This window comes from Coregonus lavaretus (genome assembly GCF_964263955.1).
Source record: "Coregonus lavaretus genome assembly, chromosome: 36".
Classification (NCBI taxonomy): domain Eukaryota; kingdom Metazoa; phylum Chordata; class Actinopteri; order Salmoniformes; family Salmonidae; genus Coregonus; species Coregonus lavaretus.
Genome location: NC_140023.1, coordinates 10,598,369 through 10,610,954, shown reverse-complemented (window position 1 = coordinate 10,610,954; position 12,586 = coordinate 10,598,369). Strand labels below are relative to the sequence as shown.

The following is a 12,586-nucleotide window of genomic DNA, read 5'->3' as shown; positions in this document are numbered from 1 at the left end:
TTAAATGAACAATTGGTCTTTGATTCGACTCACTAACGAATTAACTGTAAAAGGTCAACTCTGACTGTAAATCTTATTCTATAATATTCTTCTTGAATAAGAGCCATTAAGTTGTCTTCACCATGCCATGTAAATTTGAACCCCCCCGCTCCAATTAGTCTATTAAACTATAATTTACTATTTGCATCGGTTACCTTAGACCAGGGTTCTTCAATTCCGGTCCTGGAGGGCCGAAACACTTCTGTTTTTTATTTCTACCTGGTAGTTAATTGCACTCACCTGGTGTCCCAGGTCTGAATTAGCCCCTGATTAGAAGGAGAGGATGAAAAACAGAGGCATTTCGGCCCTCCAGGACCGGAATTGAAGAACCCTGCCTTAGACTATTTGCTGTCATTAACATTTTTATCAATATCTAATTTGGCTCATTAATAAACAGTAGACGTAGTCACAAAGTACAAAATATATATGTATATTTGGAATGACAAGATCTTTTGTCAATGTTCAGTTTGGAAAGCGGCAATAAAACTCATCTGTAGCTGCGATAGTAGTTGGACCCCGCCCATTATTCCCACTGAAATATACTGACCAGGGAGCGGAGGCTCAAAACCATATATAAAGCAGCAATCCCATCCCCTGCCACATAAAGATCTGTTTCACCAACTACTGTTTCAGTGGGCAGAGAAATATCATCCTGCGCAGATGTTATTCTGTGCACAACGTTGGGCCATTTGACGTTTTTGAAGGATAACGATTGACCACTTTTTTTCCTGAATATGTAAATGGTAAAGCTGAGTTTTTGGATGCTGGAAAACAAAGGAGTAAAACTACAGCTGTTTAAGGAGTATTTTCTCTTTTACCTGGTTATTGCTTTTGTGATGAAAGAAATGAAAGAAAAAAAAAACGAACTCACTGTAAGTCGCTCTGGATAAGAGCGTCTGCTAAATGACTAAAATGTAAAATGTGATCAACTAACTAACATTGAGATGATTTGTATGTTAGATTGTTCATATGACATTATTTTCCCCAGTGGGAAAAAATGAAGGCTACTTCATCATGGGATGCTTCATTAACAAATGTGTCATAATAGTGGATCAGTTGTGGCTCTTCGAACAAGGACTCTTCTTATATGGACACACGCTTCATCCTTATGGGTTGTGATAACTTGACCAACAGCAACGGGACTTTGCCTGCTAGGCTCCCTTACACTGTGCAGACTTCTGTGCCTCTGACAATACTGGTGGGTATCCTTATTCTACTCACAGTGTTCGGCAATGTCCTAGTGGTCATCACTGTGTTCACCAGCCGGGCCCTAAGAGCCCCTCAGAACTTGTTTTTAGTGTCCTTAGCATGTGCAGACATTCTAGTGGCCACTCTGGTGATGCCCTTTTCTCTGGCTAATGAACTGATGGGATATTGGTACTTTGGTCAAGTGTGGTGTGAGATCTACCTGGCCCTGGATGTTCTGTTCTGCACCTCATCCATCACACATCTGTGTGCCATAAGTCTGGACAGATACTGGTCGGTCACTCAAGCCATTAAGTACAACTCGAAAAGGACACCACGCAGGATCAAATGTATAGTGTTATTCGTGTGGGTGCTGGCTGCCATTATATCATTCCCACCTCTCATTTCAATGGAGAAGGAAGGGGCCAAAGAGGAGGGTCCCACATGTAAGATCAATGAGGAGAAGTGGTACATCATATTCTCCAGCACCGCCTCATTCTTCGCCCCCTGTGTGATCATGATTCTGGTGTACATTCGAATTTACCAGGTTGCCAAGAAGAGAACCAGGGCCCCTCCGGGTGAGAGGAGAAGGGAAAACGATAATCCAGATAAAAGTCAGTATGGCTTAGTTCAGCAGGACCCTTTGGAGAGAGGGAACAAAGAAAGAGGGAGAGGTGGAGTAGAGGAGGGCGAGGAGGTCAATGGACTAAATGTGGAGGAAGAGTGCTCCTCGTCTGATGGGAATGAGAACCAGTGCTCCATCAAAATGAAACGGAGCAAGGGAAATACCAAAGTGAGTCAGGTGAAACCAGGAGACCCATCTCCTAAAGGTGATGATGCACAGCAGTGTGTGAAAGTGAGCCGATGGAAAGGAAGGCAGAACAGAGAGAAGCGCTTCACCTTTGTTCTGGCTGTGGTCATGGGAGTGTTTGTTGTCTGCTGGTTCCCCTTCTTCTTCACGTACACACTCACCGCCATATGTGACTCTTGCTGTGTCCCTGAGACATTGTTCAATTTCTTCTTCTGGTTCGGATACTGCAATAGCTCACTGAATCCAGTCATATACACTATATTCAACAATGACTTCAGGAGGTCTTTCAAAAATATCCTTTGCAAAAGGGATCGACGAGGGCTATGAATAATCTTTTTTTGGACTAGCTACTGTTTCCTGTTGGGAGTCTTATGGAAAGAAAATGTACCTATTGGGAAAGACTTGTTCCACATTCAGTTCTGTCCCACTGAGCACACACTGGTTGAATCAATGTTGTTTCCATGTCATTTCAATGAAATTACGATGAACCAATTTTGAATAGATGTTAAATTGACGGTTGTGCCCAGTGGGGTGTGCTTAAAGTAAATGGAAAAACTGCAAGTAAATTGTGATCAATTTTGTAATGCATCTGTTACTGTTTTTATGTGTGTGTCAATGTACAATAGTTTTGAGTTCATTACAATCTTTAATCCCACTACATACATTTAGATGTATTTGACTTTAAAACTAATGAATGCAATGTTGTTTATTAATTAATGCATGTTGTGAGGGAGCTGGCAAATATCTCCATTGATCTTGCTTAATAAAAAGACATTTAAAAAATGATGTTTTTATTGTCAGATACAGCGGATAGGTGCAGTGAAATGTGTTGTTTTACAGGGTCAGCCATAGTAGTATGGTGCCCCTGGAGCAAAATATTTTTCACCCTGTAGGCTCAGGTATTCAAACTAGCAACATTTAACTTACTGGCCCAACACTCTAACCACTAGGCTACCTGCTGCCCATAACATAATGCTTAATGTTAATACCTAGGCTATAATTCTGTCATGCATAATATCAGGGAGCATATGCATGTATTATGAATAAACATATTTAAACATGTCTTCCCTGAATATTACAGTATTCCCTGAATATTACAGTAAGTTCTATCAGTATACATTCATTGTGGTACCAATTGAGGTTGAGGGGTATGATTGTTGTACATTAAGTAAATGTTCCAGAAAACCAATACTATATAACTCAAAACACTACCCTCTAAAAGTTTTCATTGTATTCTACCTATTGAATAAGGACAATGTTTCAACCTTCATGTTCCATATTGCACAGAGGCACAGACCCAGAGGAGCTAACAGAAAGAGATCCCTGGTTTCCCACTGGGCAAGACAGACTGAATCATCCTACTGCAGACATCCCTACCAGTATAATTTGATTTTCTCTGTCTTTATCAGTAGCGAGAGGAAACACCATGCCAATAATCCACCCACAATCAACTGATTTTATGGTGCATACTAAATACAGTATATTATTTATATGATCTTTCACTCACAGCCTGCAAATAGGCATGATGCACACAAAAGACGAAAAGGTTATCACTTTTTTCAGTAAAACATATCAGTACATTAAAGGAAAAGTTCACCCAAAAACTATATTTTGGTATTTGTTTCATTAGTCCATTGTTGACAGTCTCAAAATGTTTTGCTTGTCACCGATCAAGTTTTCAAGATACAGTGAGGGAAAACAGTATTTGATCCCCTGCTGATTTTGTACGTTTGCCCACTGACAAAGAAATAATCAGTCTAGAATTTTAATGGTAGGTTTATTTGAACAGTGAGAGACAGAATAACAACAGAAAAATCCAGAAAAACGCATGTAAAAAATGTTATAAATTGATTTGCATTTTAATGAGGGAAATAAGTATTTGACACCTCTGCAAAACATGACTTAGTACTTGGTGGCAAAACCCTTGTTGGCAATCACAGAGGTCAGACGTTTATTGTAGTTGGCCACCAGGTTTGCACACATCTCAGGAGGGATTTTGTCCCACTCCTCTTTGCAAATCTTCTCCAAGTCATTAAGGTTTCGAGGCTGACGTTTGGCAACTCAAACTTTCAGCTCCCTTCACAGATTTTCTATGGGATTAAGGTCTGGAGACTGGCTAGGCCACTCCAGGACCTTAATGTGCTTCTTGAGCCACTCCTTTGTTGCCTTGGCCGTGTGTTTTGGGTCATTGTCATGCTGGAATACCCATCCACGACCCATTTTCAATGCCCTGGCTGACGGAAGGAGGTTCTAACCCAAGATTTGACGGTACATGGCCCCGTCCATCGTCCCTTTGATGCGGTGAAGTTGTCCTGTCCCATTAGCAGAAAAACACCCCCAAAGCATAATGTTTCCACCTCCATGTTTGACGGTGGGGATGGTGTTCTTGTGGTCATAGGCATCATTCCTCCTCCTCCAAACACGGCGAGTTGAGTTGATGCCAAAGAGCTCCATTTTGGTCTCATCTGACCACAACACTTTCACCCAGTTCTCCTCTGAATCATTCAGATGTTCATTGGCAAACTTCAGACCAGCATGTATATGTGCTTTCTTGAGCATGGGGACCTTGCGGGCGCTGCAGGATTTCAGTCCTTCACGGCGTAGTGTGTTACCAATTGTTTTCTTGGTGACTATGGTCCCAGCTGCCTTGAGATCATTGACAAGATCCTTCCGTGTAGTTCTGGGCTGATTCTTCACCGTTCTCATCATCATTGCAACTCCACGAGGTGAGATCTTGCATGGAGCCCCAGGCCGAGGGAGATTGACAGTTCTTTTGTGTTTCTTCCATTTGTGAATAATAACACCAACTGTTGTCACCTTCTCACCAAGCTGCTTTGCGATGGTCTTGTATCCTATTCCAGCCTTGTGTAGGTCTACAATCTTGTCCCTGACATCCTTGGAGAGCTCTTTGGTCTTGGCCATGGTTGAGAGTTTGGAATCTGATTGCTTAATTGCTTCTGTGGACAGGTGTCTTTTATACAGGTAACAAGCTGATATTAGGAGCACTCCCTTTAAGAGTGTGCTCCTAATCTCAGCTCGTTACCTGTATAAAAGCCACCTGGGAGCCAGAAATCTTTCTGATTGAGAGGGGGTCAAATACTTATTTCCCTCATTAAAATGCAAATCAATTTATAACATTTTTGACATGCGTGTTTCTGGATTTTTTTGTTGTTATTCTGTCTCTCACTGTTCAAATAAACCTACCATTAAAATTATAGACTGATCATTTATTTGTCAGTGGGCAAACGTACAAAATCAGCAGGGGATCAAATACTTTTTTCCCTCACTGTATATATCTTTCAAAATACAAAAATCATCCCATATGACGCATTTTGCGCATGTCAAAAATGTTATAAATTGATTTGCATTTTAATTTCTGTATTTTGAAAGTTACATATCTTCAAAACTTGATTGCTGACAAGCAAAACATTTTGGGACTATGTCAACAAAGGACTAATGAAACAAATAACCAAATATTGTTTTTGGGTGGAATTTTATTTTCCTTTAAGCGATGGGTGTTGGATTTCTGCCATCAGAGATAATTTAATTATGTTAGTGATGCACACATGAGTCACTGCAACCCCTGTTGATGATCCAATACAAAATGAACTATATTGCTCATTAATCATAATATGTATTGTCAAAGTTGAGTTAATTCAAATCTGGCATTAGGAACAAAAGAGGTCAACACGACTTCTAAGATATACTAGTTATTTTAATTAATGCAAAAACCTTTAATGGTAAATATGATGTTTCGTATATACGGGCTCTCTGAGATACCTCGCAGGGCACCCCAGAGAACTAAAACATTGTTTCAGATTCAATACTCAAATACTCTGACAGAGGGAGTTTCCCACCTCTCTGCTGACCAATTAGAGTAGAGACTTGAGCGTGGTTTAAACTTACTCAGCCAATCCGTTGATGCATCTCTGTTACCAGGCATATGTCCATATCATAACAACCTGTCATAGTGAGAAGAGCCAGCTCCCTTAGACACCATTCCTACGTCCAAGGAAGGTTCACAGATCACAAAGAACCAGTATAGTCTAGCATTTGGAGACACAAATCCTTATCTCACTTTACCCCCTAAAACAGCTCTTCACATCAATCACAGCTTGCCAGGTGTCACAACCTACATTAGCCCAGTCAAGAATGCATTCTTTCTAAGTTAGTCATCCCATCAATCCAATTATTTAGAAAATAGAACCCAACAATATAGACAGGTTAGCTAACAAAGTCACGAAAACGATGCGCTCGCTTCAATGGAGCAGAAGGCCGTGTGTGGTTGTGATTCTGGATATCCAGATAGCTAGCAAGAATGACCAGAAGCTGCCATGTGGGGAATCGTAAGTGACTCTTTCAGCTAGTTTTTATCTTGTTCTTGATACCATGTCTTGTTTTGAGGTGTTTTGACTGATGTCATGTCTATAATAATGCTAATATAGCAAAATATTCGCTAGCCAACTAACCAACAACTGTAACGATGTATTTGAGAGACAACAGGTGCTCATTGTGCAAATGTATTTATGTTTTCAATAAACATTGGAGACGAAATATAGTTTACATGTTGTCAACAATCTAAGCCAACCCAGTCTGTTTTGCCCCATAGTTTCGCACGCATCGGTTTTGTTGCTAAACAACCAACCTGTCTATGCAGTTGTCTTCACTTACCTCGCTCTGGGGCCTTGCATTTATTTTGAAACCACCATTTCAGACAACTTGAATAAACACAAATAGAGGAATTCTATTGCCTTATCAATGTGACTGAAAGACAACACGGTTTTCCATACTATATACAGTGCATTTGGAAAGTATTCAGACCCCTTGACTTTTTCCACATTTTGTTACGTTATAGCCTTATTCTGAAATTGATTAAATTGATTTTTTCCCTCATCAATCTACACACAATACCCCATAATGACAAAGCAAAAAATGGTTTTAAGAAAAAAACGGAAATACTTTATTTACATAAGTAAGACCCTTTGCTATGAGACTCAAAATTGAGCTCAGGTGCATCCTGTTTCAATTGATCATCCTTGAGATGTTTCTACAACTTGATTGGAGTCCACCTGTGGTAAATTCAAGTGATTGGACATTATTTGGAAAGGCACACACCTGTCTATATAAAGGTCCCACAGTTGACAGTGCATGTCAGAGCAAAAACCAAGCCATGAGGTTGAAGGAATTGTCCGTAGAGCGCCGAGACAGGATTGTGTCGAGGCACAGATCTGGGGAAGGGTACCAAAACATTTCTGCAGCATTGAAGGTCCCCAAGGACACAGCGGACTCCATCATTCTTAAATGGAAGAAGTTTGGAACCACCAAGTCTCTTCCTAGAGCTGGCCGCCCGGCCAAACTGAGCAATAGGGGGAGAAAGGCCTTGGTCAGGGAGGTGACCAAGAATCCGATGGTCACTCTTACAGAGCTCCAGAGTTCCTCTGTGGAGATGGGAGAACCTTCCAGAAGGACAACCATCTCTGCAGCACTCCACCAATCAGGCCTTTATGGTAGAGTGGCCAGACGGAAGCCACTCCTCAGTAAAAGGCACATGACAGCCCTCATGGAGTTTGCCAAAAGGCACCTAAAGGACTCTCAGACCATGAGAAACAAGATTCTCTGGTCTGATGAAACCAAGATTGAACTATTTGGCCTGAATGCCAAGTGTCACGTCTGGAGGAAACCTGGCACCATCCCTACGGTGAAGCGTGGTGGTGGCAGCATCATGCTGTGGGGATGTTTTTTAGCGGCAGGAACTGGGAGACCAGTCAGGATCGAGGGAAAGATGAACAGAGCAAAGTACAGAGAGATCCTTGATGAAAACCTGAGCGCTCAGGACCTCAGACTTGGGCAAAGGTTCACCTTCCAACAGGACAATGACCAAAAGCACACCGCCAAGACAACGCAGGAGTGGCTTCAGCACAAGTCTCTGAATGTCCTTGAGTGGCCCAGCCAGAGCCCAGACTTGAACCCGATCTAACATCTCTGGAGAGACCTGAAAATAGCTGTGCAGTGACGCTCCCCATCCAACCTGACACAGCTTGAGAGGATCTGCAGAGAAGAATGGGAGAAACTCCTCAAATTCAGGTGTACCAAGCTTGTAGCGTCATACCCAAGAAGACTTGAGGCTGTAATCGCTGCCAAAGGTGCTTCAACAAAGTATTGAGTAAAGGGTCTGAATACTTATGTAAATGTGATATTTCAGTTTTTTGTTTTGAATATATTTGCAACAATTTCTAAAAACCTGTTTTTGCTTTGTCATTATGGGGTATTGTGTGTAGATCGATGAGGAAAATGTTTTATTAAATCAATTTTAGAATAAAGGCTGTAACGTAACAAAATGTGGAAAAAAAGTCTGAATACTTTCTGAATGCACTGTAGTTAGTATTGTTCTGTTTATGTTATCACATAAGTAAGGATTATGCAACATGCTGTGGAACTCTCCTTTAATTAATCACACACCATATTTTGTGTTATGTCCTTCCTTAGCTCATCGGACTAGAAATGGTCTCCATAAGGAATAAATATTTGTATAAAAGCTTATTTGAGAACAACATTTTATGAACATGAGCAGGGGAACATAGCACTGAAATCAATACAAAATGGCAGAGAATCTAGAACATGAACATTACATTAAGCCCTACTCAGGAGGGGAATTGGAACATGATAAGTGTATTCCGAGGAGCCAAGATCTCCTTGTGTTTCATCATCTGCTCACAATTGGGTGATGAAACTTTTGATCAAAACAAATTGCATTGCCTTCAAAGAGCCCCCTCCCTCCAAACTACCAATGAGAACAAGGCAATCAAATGAGAGGGAAATTATGCCTACAAGGTCATGGCTGGCAAAACAATATTGAACACAGATCAGTTCAGCTCTGCAGAAATGTATAACGCTGCAGTTTGAGATATCATTACATCCTTCCCCCAAGTCAAACAAGAAACATACAAAGAGCCAAATGTGATTGGTTATTGTTAAGGCCCTGCACACACATTATGGTGCGTGTCATTTCATTGTGAGGTTATATTCACAGCTTTATTTATGCATGCCTCCGTGCCAGACAGTTTATTTGATTAGAATTCTCTTTTCTTCTGTGAAAATGTTAGAGGCTACTGTATTTGTTTCCCTTTGAAACAGGTTTGCACTCGTTCTTCAAGTGTTATACAACAGAATGATGGTGGCATTCTCATTATCAGTTTAAATATTAAATATTTCATTTTATTGTTGTTATAAAACATTTCTCATATCTGTATTTGCCAGTGAGGAAGGCACACAGTAAAATACACACCATTAGGTATTCTCATAGCTCAGCTCCAAAAGTCCTTTCTCATTCCAGTTGATGGAATATGTCTCAGTTGCAGAGGTTCTGCTGTTTAACATTCCTGTGGTACACATAGTTGAGTTTAGCCATGTTGCCAGTCTTAAAATACAATAACTAGTACTCACCACAGACGGTAAACTATAGATCCATCTTTGATGGATTCCTACGAACCATCTGACATATCAAATGTACAGTGTATTCGGAAAGTATTCAGACCCCTTCCCCTTTTCCACATTGTGATACGTTACAGCCTTATTCTAAAATTGATTAAATAAACATTTTCCTCATCAATCTACACACAATACCCCATAATGACAAAGCGAAGACAGGTTTTTAGAAATGTTGACAGGATTGTGTCGAGGCACAGATCTGGGGAAGGGTACCAAAAAATGTCTGCAGCATTGAAGGTCCCCAGGAACACAGTGGACTCCATCATTCTTAAATGGAAGAAGTTTGGAACCACCAAGACTCTTCCTAGAGCTGGCCGCCCGGCCAGACTGAGCATTCGGGGGAGAAGGGCCTTGGTCAGAGGTGACCAAAAACCCGATGGTCACTCTGACAGAGCTCCAGAGTTCCTCTGTGGAGATGGGAGAACCTTCCAGAAGGACAACCATCTCTGCAGCACTCAGGCCTTTATGGTAGAGTGGCCAGACAGAAGCCACCCCTCAGTAAATGGCACATGACAGCCCCCTTGGAGTTTGCCAAAAGGCACCTAAAGGATTCTCAGACCATGAGAAACAAGATTCTCTGGAATGATGAAACCAAGATTGAACTCTTTGGCCTGAATGCCAAGCGTCACGTCTGGAGGAAACCTGGCACCATCAGTATAGTGAAGCATGGTGGTGGCAGCGTCATGCTGTGGGGATGTTTTTCAGCGGCAGGGATTGGGAGACTAGTCAGGATCGAGGGAAAGATGAACGGAGCAAAGTACAGAGAGATCCTTGATGAAAACCTGCTCCAGAGCCCTCAGGACCTCAGACTGGGGCAAAGGTTCACCTTCCAACAGGACAACGACCCTAACCACACAGCCAAGACAATGCAGGAGTGGCTTCGGGACAAGTCTCTGAATGTTCTTGAGTGGCCCAGCCAGAGCCCAGACTTGAACCCGATCTAACATCTCTGGAGAGACCTGAAAATAGCTGTGCAGCGATACTCCCCATCCAACCTGACAGAGCTTGAGAGGATCTTCAGAGAAGAATGGGAGAAACTCCCCAAATACAGGTGTGCCAAGCTTGTAGCGTCATACCCAAGAAGACTCGAGGCTGTAATCGCTGCCAAAGGTGCTTCAACAAAGCACTGAGTAAAGAGTCTGAATACTTATGTAAATGTGATATTTCATTTTTATTTTAATAAATGTACAAACATTTCTAAAAACCTGTTTTTGCTTTGTCATTACATTTACATTTACGTCATTTAGCAGATGCTCTTATCCAGAGCGACTTCTATTGTGTGTAGATTGATGAAGAAAAAAAACAATAAAATCAATTTTAGAATAAAGGCTGTAATGTAACAAAGTGGAAAAAGTCAAGGGGTCAGAATACTTTCTGAATGCATTGTAAAATGCATTGGATTTGCAAAAAGTCATCAACTGTTGTTTTGTGGGTAAAATTTCAACCACAGGATTATGTCATCATATCAACCAATTTTCAACAAAGACAACCCTTGTATGAAATATGTTGAATTTGTACCTCTGAAATATCGAAGTCAGATCTTCAACATTATATCCATTATCAGAAAAAACTATAGGCTGGGCAGCACCTCCTACTGGACAGTTGACCTATCTACAGCTATTCCTTTGGTCTCCCATCCAGGGTTTTAACCAAGCCCTGCTTACCAATGTGCTGTCGTGAGAATGATTGTTGACAGATCTCCACCTTCAAATTAATCCTGTGTAGCTCAGTTGGTAGAGCATGGCGTTTGCAACACCAGTGTTGTGGGTTTGATTCCCACGGGGGGCCAGTATAAAAAAAAAATATATGTATATATATATATATATATATATATATGTATGCAGTCACTAACTGTAAATCGCTCTGGATAAGAGCGTCTGCTAAATGACATTAAATTGGTTCACTGTAGCATTTGCGAAAAGTCATCATTATTACAATTTAGCACAGGATTGAACTAAAAATAGACAAAACATATAGGCCTAGGGTTTCAAGCTTTACTTGATTTTCAATCTAATTCCAGTTTGTCAAGTTAAACGGGGAACCTGCCATTTCTACGTCAATTTTTGGACTTTTAAATTAATTATACACTGAGTTTACTAAACATCAAGAACACCTGCTCTTTCGATGACATAGGTGAATCCAGGTGAAAGCTATGATCCCTTATTGATGTCACTTTGTTAAATCCACTTTAATCAGTGTAGATGAAGGGGAGGAGACAGGTTAAAGAAGGATTTTTAAGCCTTGAGACAATTGTGACATGGATTGTGTATGTGTGCCATTCAGAGGGTGAATGGGAAAGACAAAATATTTAAGTGCCTTTGAACGGGGTATGGTAGTAGGTGCCAGGCGTATCGGTTTTGTCAAGAACTGCAATGCTGCAGGGTTTTCCGCACTCAACAGTTTCCCGTGTGTATCAAGAATGGTCCACCACCCAAAGGACATCCAGCCAACTCAACACAACTGTGGAAAGCTTTGGAGTCAACATGGGCCAGCATCCCTGTGGAATGCTTTCGACACCTTGTAGAGTCCATGCCCCGACAAATGTAATATTTTTTCTTGCCCATTCACCCTCTGAATGGCACACATACACAATCCATTTCTCAATTGTCTCAAAGCTTAAAAATCCATATTTAACCTGTCTCCTCCCCTTCATCCACTCTGATAGAAGTGGATTTAACAGGTGACATCAATAAGGGATCATAGCTTTCAACTGGATTCACCTGGTCACTCTGTCATGGAAAGAGCATGTGTTCATAATGTTTTGTACACTCAGAGTATAGACTGATATGCTTCAGTTTGCAGCCATATTACTGGTTTCACATTTGTCTCCAGCAATTATAAGGTAAAATAGATTGAAAACAATTGTCATTTATATTTACAATCCCCTTATCCAAACGTCTTACTCATTAGCCTCTTATCAATTTGTAAATTACAGTACATGGAGCATGCCTGGTGTTATTTCTATGGTAAAAAATAAAGTAGATGTTGTTCCACTTGGAACCAACAGGTTGCCCAACCTTATTCATAATTTCATCGCGCATAAAGGTGGTGGAATTATGAGGG

At 41.0% G+C, this 12,586-nt stretch overlaps 1 pseudogene across 1 annotated transcript; it reads left to right on the top strand.

The window, feature by feature from the left end:
• Positions 1-1,073: 1,073 nt before the first annotated feature.
• On the top strand, positions 1,074-2,362 carry LOC311110923 (alpha-2A adrenergic receptor-like; annotated as a pseudogene). The gene has a single exon. The product of its transcript is annotated as an alpha-2A adrenergic receptor-like (transcript).
• The last annotated feature ends 10,224 nt before the right edge of the window (positions 2,363-12,586 follow it).